The sequence below is a fragment of the Arachis duranensis genome, unplaced genomic scaffold, assembly GCF_000817695.3.
Source record: "Arachis duranensis cultivar V14167 unplaced genomic scaffold, aradu.V14167.gnm2.J7QH unplaced_Scaffold_232525, whole genome shotgun sequence".
NCBI classification, from domain to species: Eukaryota; Viridiplantae; Streptophyta; class Magnoliopsida; order Fabales; family Fabaceae; genus Arachis; species Arachis duranensis.
This window is the reverse complement of record NW_026264851.1, coordinates 1,783,427-1,792,568: the sequence shown is the minus strand read 5'-3', so window position 1 is coordinate 1,792,568 and position 9,142 is coordinate 1,783,427. Positions and strand designations below refer to the sequence as shown.

Below are 9,142 nucleotides of genomic sequence, written 5' to 3'. Positions count from 1 at the left end.
AGCAGCGACAACTCTTTCAGAGCATCAACCATCACAGTCCACAGTTGCAGCAGCTTAATCCTAAAACATCAACGTCTTAAACTTCTCAATCAACGGATAACATGACAATAGCAGTGGGGGTTCAGAAACAAAAATGACTTACGGTAATTAAGGAAAACAAGGAAAATGAAGCGTAGCAGTAGTAGCGCAGTGACTGCAACAGCAACAGGGAAAATGGTCTCCTTCCCCACCTCAGCTCGTGACTCCGGCGGCGGCGATGGCGGAGAGAGCAGCGGCGGCAGAAACCCCCGCAACGCCTTCTCTCTCTCCTCGCGTTGTTCTGTCTCTCTCTCTTCGCATCGGATTCTGCTTGAGGCTCGATAGCAGCTCGCAACGCCGGTTCGACGGCAACGACTCCATGGCGGTCCGACGGCGATGGTGATGACGAGGTGCAGCGAAGCTGGCGGCGCACGGCGCGACGACGGTGGCGACGCTCCTCACTCGCGCGAGCTTCCCCTGCTCCGTGACACACTCTCCTCGCTCCTCCTTCATCGGCGAAGACAGCGGCGCGACGAGCGGCAGTGACTCGCCGGCACGCTCTCCCCCTTTCTTCTCCCTCCTGATTCGCACCCTCTCCTCTCTTTCTTTCTTTCTGTGGATTTTTGGCTGCTGTTAAGTGTGGTGTTGTGAGTTTGTTTTTGGAAGAAAAGGAAAGGGGTATGGCGGCTGAAGGGAGTGGGGTAATTAGGGTTAAAGTTTTAGGAAGTGTTTAGCACATTAGGGCTTTAATTTGGGACAAATATGAAATCAATAATTTATTAATTTTAGGTAAATTGAAATTTGGTAAATTTTAATAAAATTAAAGTATATTGTACAAATTTAAAATCTAATTTAATCTCTTAAAATTACTTTAAAAATACTACTTAATTATCAATTTACTAATCAGTTTTTAATCAAGTATTCTAATTTATAATTAGAAATAATATAATTTAATTTCCTTTTTTTTCTGAAATTTATGGGTCTTACATCCTACCCACCTTATAAAAATTTTCGTCCTCGAAAATTGATACAAAATAAAAGATTTTCATAGTACTCCTCTTGAACTTATTTAAAGAAAAGGCAAAAAGTTCTCAATATATATACATATAGTTTCAGATACCAGGATTTTCATATAAAAATATGAAGGGTATAAGTATGGTGTGAAACAAGGTTACAAGATAGATTTGATGCATAAAATGATGTTTTAAACATGTGATGGTAAAACAAGGCGATAAAAGGTTACAAAACGGGTTAGGATTAAAACAACGTGCTTAACGTTCGCATTTGATCTCACACCATCTTCAGAGATTCAATTATTCAAACTTTAACTTAACTTATTCCCTCCATCCTCAATCGTACTTCTTCGAATAACTCATCTGAGGGTTTTCAACCTCATCAAACACTTTGCAAATCTTAATGGTCACAAACCCAATATCAACAAAATCCTTTTACATGAAATAAGATTTCACAACTCCCTGCAACGTCGTACATTTATAAATTTCACCTTTTGCGTCCACCAAACATACCCCAAAGAATTGATATGTTGTTTACTAAGTCCAATAGGTACACAAGATATCAAAACTAATCTCGAGTATACTCAGAAGGATAACAGACCTTAGAAAAGAAGGAAAAGTAGTAAGGATCGTGTTCGCGAGAATTTGAAAGAATTGTTGAAATCACAAGTGGACAAGGATAAATAAGTAATGAAGAATGTTGGAAAAAGGATCAACTGATAACTTTAAGGGTAACTCTTGAGTCGAAAGGATTCGATAGGATCAATAAGATGAAAAACAACACAATATTTTGAAACGAATTCAAACTGAATCAAAAAAAATATGAGGTTTAAAGAAGAAGAATATCCAAACCAAAGACAAAGTTTATAGAACTCAAGAGTATGGTTTAAAAATATTTTTTTGAATGCATTGTTTGTAGAAAGTGGAAACTTAAGGAGAAATCATTTCATGTTCTAAAAGAGAAAATGGGTAACAAACACCCTTCAAAAGATTAATAAAAGCATAAATGTGGTATTATTTCAATATAAATTCAAGTGGAAATAGATTACACAAATTTTGTAAATGGAAAGATTAATTTGGCTAAGAGCAAAATTGTATTTTCTCTTCTTTTTCAAGCATGTATGAAAACTACAATCTTGTTGGAAGAAAACCCGACATAAAGTTTTACTCATAAAAGAAAAGATGATGCATTACAATCAAACAGGTTTAAATCACATACAGAAACTTTCAGAGTATAAGGTAAAGGAGTGTAGGCTGAATTGAAAGCGATTTTATTAAAATTTTAATAAACGGTTATATCGCCCCGAAACAAGTTCAAATCACATTAAAGAGAGGCACTGCTCAAGTAAGACAATTCAAAGTCAGGGACAACTTTGCATAAGAATAAATCAAAACTTGTTTAAAAAGGTTTAAAACAAAACTCCAGTAATATACTTGAAGTCACAACTTTATAAGGATGTTCAATAATATTAAGATGCTAAAAAGGAACTCAATAACTTAAAAAGTTGATTCAAAACTTAAATTTCTTCAAAAGAATTCAAAACTTCTTCAAAATGGTTCAAACCACCAACAAAAAAAAGAATGGTCAAAAGTCATGAAGTATGCCGACAATTGTTTACAAAATTCAAGAGAATCATCAAAAACGTAAATATTACGTCATGTTAAAACAAATTTAAGTTGAACTAGATTATGCAAGATTTGTGAAATGAAAATTAGTTATACTAAGGATAAAATTTTTCATCGAAAACTTTGAAAGACTTTTTAGATAATCAAATAAGAATTTGCATAAAAACATAAGCTAGGAAATCAAGTTGTAATCTTAAGAAGGACTTTTGAATTTAAGAACTTCGATATGAAAAATCGAGAGGAAGAACGGTACTTTTATTTAAACCGGATTTGAGCTGAGGGAAAAAAGAAGATTAAAAATCAATGGTAGCGTTTACAAAGAATGGATAATCTAAAGAAGGAATGAATTCATTTTCTCATGGAAATACAAAAGGTTTAAATAAGGTATTACATCAAAACAATCGTAGTTAAAATAAAATATGCAAAGTTTGTAAAATGAAATTTAATTGGGCTATGAATAAAATTTTATTTTATTTTGCTTTAATATTTTATTATTTATTTTTTTTTTATGTTTTTTTTTATTTTATTGAGAATCTTGAAAGATACTCGGATGTAAAATTACATAAGAGTACGTTTAAAAACTGTGATAAGGTTGAAAATAAATCAAGTTGTAGTTAATGAAGGAAATGCAAAGTAGAAATTATTTTCTATAGAAGAATAGGTGAAGCTTTACAGATAAACAGATTTAAACCATATAAAGAAATTTTAGAATCCATGTAGAAAAGTATATGCTAAACTTAAAAGTAATCTTATCCAAAAATTTGAAGGATGATTGGGAAACACAATTAAGTAAGAAAAAGATCAATTCAAAACTTTTCCAATCCAAAATGAGCTCAGATTACATCAAGGAGATACACAAATTACGTAGAGAAATTCAAGGTCAGGATTTTTATGATGCCGAGAATTTGGAAGGTAATCAAGAATATGGTAAGTTTAAGGTATACATTAGACATGAAGCAAAAGTATTAATTTACATAGTTAGCTTAGTTCGAATCATAATTTTCAAGGTTCAAATCGCTCAAGATTTAAAGATCATGCATTATGCCAAAACAAGTTCAAGTTCAGATCAATGAGCACAGGATTCTTGAAGAAGAATATAATCAATGGTAAAGACATATGTTTTTAAAAGACCCAAACAAATTCTTAAGAATACAATCAAATAAGATTATGGACGAATAATGAAATACGGTTGGAGAATGATCAATGATGGTTCAAGAAAGGAATCCGAGTCAAAGAACTTCAATGAGGATAGTAAACCAAAAAGAAACGATATGCCAACCTAAGCGACGTAAACAAAAATCATAAATCGAAACCACGCACGAAAAGAGAACCCTAGCATCCACGAACCACGTGACTCGCATTACCCATTACTTATCAATTCCTTTTCGCCTATAATAATCTATTAACTTTCCCGTTCACATGAGCCATCAACATTAAGTTGGCCAGACTTAACATCAACAAATATGCAACGGTAAGCTAACAGTGTTAATTAATAGGCAGTCATGTGCATAAAATTCTAATTCTTGTTACTTGGACAAGACCTACAACATGACAGACACTCAAAGAATGCAATGAAGCATGGTCAGTCCATCCCCAAGGCTCTAATAAGGATGAACTGCTCTGATACCATAATGTAACACCCTCACTATCAGAAGTCACGTTTCCGGCTGCGCTACTCTGATAGCAAGAAGTATTACGACTACTTTATATACTAAATATTAAAATAGGAGCCTGTGACTCGACATTGTATCGCTGATTTCTTTAAAAAAAACCGGAAACAAATACTTTATCTTAAAGAAATACAAGCAGACATAGATTCATATACAAGACTCCTTATATAAAATCTCATAATATAATATACATATAAAACATACAACTCCTATCCCTCTTACAAATTTGTAATAACAAAGACGAGGGAAGAAAATAATCTGATTAACACAACAGCATATAAACCAAACGCAGTATAACTCTTCTTAATGCCTCTTCATCTGGTTCCTGAAAAGGTAAAGCTGTAGGGGGTGAGAACCTAACCACATGGTCTCACCACGGAGTTTCAAAGTTGTCATAAGAAGATATTCAATAAGAAAACTGTTTCAAATTCAGTGACTTTCGTTGCCTTATGAATCCTTTTAAAATCCAACAGCTAATCGTTTAAAACATTTTCAAAGAAACAATGTTTAATATTTTCAGAAATCCAAAGTCTTCCTTTTCTCATAAGCAAATCTCAATCAGAAACTAACCACACAATCAAACAACACAATCATTAATTCAGCACCTAAGTCCATTCTCAAATGTAACACGCCAGGACAAACACAGGCAAGACAGACAAGGAAAGCACAAGTAGGAAGCAGTTACAACAAATAGTTCAAGTAGCAGTTAAGAACAGTTTAGCAATTAGGCAAACCAAAACAAGTTCAAACCCAAGCAAAGCATACAGATGCATATGATGCATGCCTGTCCTATGGCTGATGAGGCTCATCTGTCGGTTATCCAGCCAACCCGACAAGTCTGAATTGTACTTAGACTGTCCCCCGACGTGCATCCCCAAGAGTCTATGCATAGCTTTTTCTCAAATAATCAATATTACTCAATGGGGGTAACATTCCCGGGAATTTATATAGTGCCCGGTCACACACTTACATCGTAGAGTATCGAGTTTTCAACCTGGTACACGTGGTGGCAAGCCACGGCACTTAATCCAGGGAACCTCGTATCTCAAGATATTTCAAATTCATAAGCCATATAAACAATTCATTCATCATTCATCAATATCTAAGCCATTTTCAATATCATCATCATTCATCAATCCATATCCCATTTCCAAATTCATTCTAAAATCATATTTCAAATCAATCCTCATCATCCTTCTTTCCGTTAATCAACAATCTCAATCCAAAACATAATTCTTTCTTTTCTAAATAAATCAATCTTAAATAAATAACGTTTAAGAACTAAATCTTTTTAAACAATTACTTCAACCAAAACTTCCAATTTTTTAAAATTTCGGCAGCATTTCCTTTAAAATTCGGACACTGCCACCCTTTTCGGGTCCCATCCAAACATTTCTCAAATCCTTTCTCAACCATTTCCAAATCTCAATCACTTTCTAAAATTCAACCAATTCTAGTATCAAAGTATTTTCAAAGCGAATCAGTGCCCATAATAAATCTCTTTTTAAAATTAACCCAGCTCAAATACTAAATCATTTATAAAGTCATTTACAAAGTCACTAACTCAAAATTAAACCATTTCCAAAGCTAATTCAGTTTCATATTCCAAATCATTTCCAAATCCAATTCCTTTATATCATCAAAAATAGCTTCAAAACCAAGAAAAGCCATTTTTTTATAATAATCAACCAAATAACCTTTCAAACTAATTTCTTTTCAGCAATCACAACCTACCCAAGCAATCAAGCAATCAGTCAATCAGTCCAACAAACAACCACATTTATAAGACAATCATAATCACAGACATATGTTTCTCACACTAATATCTATTTATAACAACTCTGTAAGATAAAATAAATTTTAAGAAAACCCCTACCTCGACTAGCTGAATTCAAGAATCAAAGGCGACAAACCCACTTATTCCAAATTAACAGCAACAGCAGCAATGGCATTAGAATCAGCAGTATTAACAGCAGCAACATCAAATTTGATGGAATCAAACGCGGAAACAACTCTAAAAATTCAAGGCAATACCAAAAATAAAATGGAATTAAAATTGTAACAAACAGATAAACGAGACCAAGGCAGTTCAGAGTATAAAAGTGAAACAGAGTCAGGAGACAGGCTAGACCTAGGGCAGTGACACTGAACTTGAATTGGGGCAAGTCAACAGCATCGGTAGCAACGGTAGAACTGGCAGTAGTAATTCCAGTCACCCCAGCAGCGACAACTCTTTCAGAGCATCAACCATCACAGTCCACAGTTGCAGCAGCTTAATCCTAAAACATCAACGTCTTAAACTTCTCAATCAACGGATAACATGACAATAGCAGTGGGGGTTCAGAAACAAAAATGACTTACGGTAATTAAGGAAAACAAGGAAAATGAAGCGTAGCAGTAGTAGCGCAGTGACTGCAACAGCAACAGGGAAAATGGTCTCCTTCCCCACCTCAGCTCGTGACTCCGGCGGCGGCGATGGCGGAGAGAGCAGCGGCGGCAGAAACCCCCGCAACGCCTTCTCTCTCTCCTCGCGTTGTTCTGTCTCTCTCTCTTCGCATCGGATTCTGCTTGAGGCTCGATAGCAGCTCGCAACGCCGGTTCGACGGCAACGACTCCATGGCGGTCCGACGGCGATGGTGATGACGAGGTGCAGCGAAGCTGGCGGCGCACGGCGCGACGACGGTGGCGACGCTCCTCACTCGCGCGAGCTTCCCCTGCTCCGTGACACACTCTCCTCGCTCCTCCTTCATCGGCGAAGACAGCGGCGCGACGAGCGGCAGTGACTCGCCGGCACGCTCTCCCCCTTTCTTCTCCCTCCTGATTCGCACCCTCTCCTCTCTTTCTTTCTTTCTGTGGATTTTTGGCTGCTGTTAAGTGTGGTGTTGTGAGTTTGTTTTTGGAAGAAAAGGAAAGGGGTATGGCGGCTGAAGGGGGGGGGGGAATTAGGGTTAAAGTTTTAGGAAGTGTTTAGCACATTAGGGCTTTAATTTGGGACAAATATGAAATCAATAATTTATTAATTTTAGGTAAATTGAAATTTGGTAAATTTTAATAAAATTAAAGTATATTGTACAAATTTAAAATCTAATTTAATCTCTTAAAATTACTTTAAAAATACTACTTAATTATCAATTTACTAATCAGTTTTTAATCAAGTATTCTAATTTATAATTAGAAATAATATAATTTAATTTCCTTTTTTTTTTCTGAAATTTATGGGTCTTACATTAGGTCTTCCTCTGCCTTTCACCCATTGTCCATCTTCCATCTCATCCACTCTCCGGATTGGGTGTTCTGTCGGTCTTCTTCTCACATGTCCAAAATACCTGAGACGCGATTCAACCATCTTTTCCACAATAGGTGCTACTCCAACTCTCTCCCTTATATCTTCGTTCCTTATTTTATCCAATCGCGTATGATCACTCATCCATCTCAACATCTTCATATATGCCACACTCAGCTTATTTTCGTGCTCCCCTTTGGCCGCCCAACACTCCGTACCATAAAGCATAGCCGGTCTTATAGCAGTGCGATAGAATTTACCTTTAAGTTTTAAAGGTCCTTTTTTGTCGCATATAAAATCAGATGCACTCCGCCATTTTGACCAACCTGCTGGATCCTATGATTTACATCCTGTTCAATCTCTCCATTATCCTATATGATGCACCCAAGATACTTAAAACTTTTAACTTTTGGTAGGATATTTTCTCCAATCTTCACCTCTATATTAGGGTTTTCCTTTCTTAGACTGAACTTATATTCCATATATTCCGTCTTGTTACGGCTTATGTGTAGACCATACACTTCTAAAACTTCTCTCCATAAGTCAAACTTCTTATTTAGGTTTTTCCTTGACTCTCCCATAAAGACGATATCATCGGCAAAATGCATGCACCATGGCACAGGCTCTTGGATGGGCTCTGTGAGTACTTCCAAGACTAATGTGAAAAGATATGGGCTTAAGGATGATCCCTGGTGTAATCATATACCAATAGAAAATTTCTCTGTCACACCACCTTGAGTCTTCACACTAGTTATGGCCACATCATACATGTCTTTAATTACACGAATATATGTGATCCTTACTCTCCTCTTTTCTAAAATCTTCCATAAGATCTCCCTTGGCACCCTATCGTACGTTTTTTCCAAATCAATAAACACTATATGTAGATCCTTTTTATTACTACGATACCTCTCCATCATCCTTTTTAACATGTATATCGCTTCGGTGGTGGATCTTCCTAGCATAAATCTAAATTGGTTCTCTGTTACTTGTGTCTCTTTTCTCAACCTCCATTCTATCACCCTTTCCCATAACTTCATGGTATGGCTCATGAGATTGATCCCTCTATAGTTTTCGCAACTTTGTATATCCCCTTTATTCTTGTAGATAGGTACCAAGGTGCTTTTTTTCCACTCATCAGGCATCTTCTTTGACCTTAAAATCTCATTAAAAAGTTTGGTTAACCAGTTGATGCCTTTCCCTCTAATGCCCTTACAAACCTCAATCGGGATATTATCAGGTCCTACTGCCCTACCATTTTTCATCTGTTTTAGAGCCTCTTTTACCTCGAAGTCTCGAATCCTTCGATAATAGTCAAAGTTTTGATCTTCTTCCCTTGTGCATAACCGACCAAGGCTCGAAAGAGTCTTCTGTCCTTCATTAAATAACTCATAGAAGTAACTCTTCCACCTTTCATTAATCTTCTCCTCTTGAGCCAGCACCTCTCCATCCTTATCCTTTATGCACTTAACCTGATCCAAGTCTCTCGTTCTTCTTTCACGGCTCTTTACGTTCTATATATACCTTTTTTT

At 36.2% G+C, this 9,142-nt stretch overlaps 1 long non-coding RNA gene across 1 annotated transcript; it reads right to left on the bottom strand.

The window, feature by feature from the left end:
• Positions 1–4,494: 4,494 nt before the first annotated feature.
• Positions 4,495–7,161, bottom strand: LOC127744132 (uncharacterized). The gene is made up of 4 exons (XR_008005265.1): positions 6,689–7,161; positions 6,459–6,606; positions 6,204–6,341; positions 4,495–4,666 (listed from the first exon to the last, which is right to left on the bottom strand). It is a non-coding gene; the product is annotated as an uncharacterized LOC127744132 (long non-coding RNA).
• Positions 7,162–9,142: the final 1,981 nt, after the last annotated feature.